The sequence below is a fragment of the Asparagus officinalis genome, chromosome 8 (genome assembly GCF_001876935.1).
Source record: "Asparagus officinalis chromosome 8, Aspof.V1, whole genome shotgun sequence".
Lineage (NCBI taxonomy): Eukaryota > Viridiplantae > Streptophyta > Magnoliopsida > Asparagales > Asparagaceae > Asparagus > Asparagus officinalis.
In genome coordinates, this window is record NC_033801.1 from 7,094,612 (window position 1) to 7,095,559 (window position 948).

At 40.4% G+C, this 948-nt stretch overlaps 1 protein-coding gene across 1 annotated transcript in view; it reads left to right on the forward strand.

The window, feature by feature from the left end:
* The window catches only part of LOC109819770 (nucleolar protein 10), a 12,591-nt gene continuing 11,848 nt past the window's right edge, over positions 206-948 (forward strand). The window contains 1 exon segment of the mRNA XM_020385646.1: positions 206-349. The gene's annotated coding sequence lies outside the window, so the exon portion shown is untranslated.

The window sequence follows — 948 nt, forward strand, 5'->3', positions numbered from 1 at the left end:
GATTAGGGAAGACAATATTTGCCTATGCCTATTTACCCACCTGATCCGCTCATCACTTGGCCCATCTAAAACCCACCCATTTAATTAAGTGGATCTAATCGGACGGGTTCATTTCAAACTATACTAAATGGATACTAAATGGACGGTTTCTATTCACCCATTTACCTGCCCGTATTCCCAAAAACAAAACCCGAAGCCCATTTACCCTGATCTGATTCAAACCAAAACCCTTCGGCCTTCTCATTTAGTTCCGTCATCCCAAAACCAAAACCCCGCCGGCGGCAAGCTTGTCTTCGTCAGCGGTTCGCTCTAGCTAGCCGGCGAGCAGCACCAACTCAAGTTCAGCTAGGTATCGTAACTTTGACCCTCTCGTCTCGGTGATTTTCTAGGGTTTGCTTTGATCTCGTGCTTGTTGCTGTACCTTTTGGTGTAGATCTGTGGTTTAATGAATCGATGAGTTGAAATCAATGATTTGACTATTGTTTAGGTATCTGACGCTATTGTTCTTTGATTTCGGTTACTTTTTGAGGTTTTATTTTGATCTGGTGCTTGCGGCATTAGTTCTCGCCCTAGACCTAGCGTTTAGTTAACTGTTAAATTTTTAATCAATGCTTTGACCATGATTTTAGTCTTGTGCTACGAGATCCTTGCTCTGGATATTTAGTTTGTTAATTGATTCGCTTTTTGGATAAATCTAGAATTTAACAGTAGTTTTTAAGCTAAGCAAACAAGCTCAGCCTGGTGTTAGGTCCTTTCATCTTCTCAATCTCGGCATTTTCTTAGGTTTTTTGTAGATCTAGGGTTTAGTTGATTGACATTTGAAATCAATGTTTTGGCCATCATTTCAGTGTTTATGTCTGGAGATTCTTTCTCTGATATTAAGTTTAGCAAATGCTTTAATTTTGCAAAAAAAACCCCTCAAAAGGTTGTAACCCCCCCCCCCCCAAA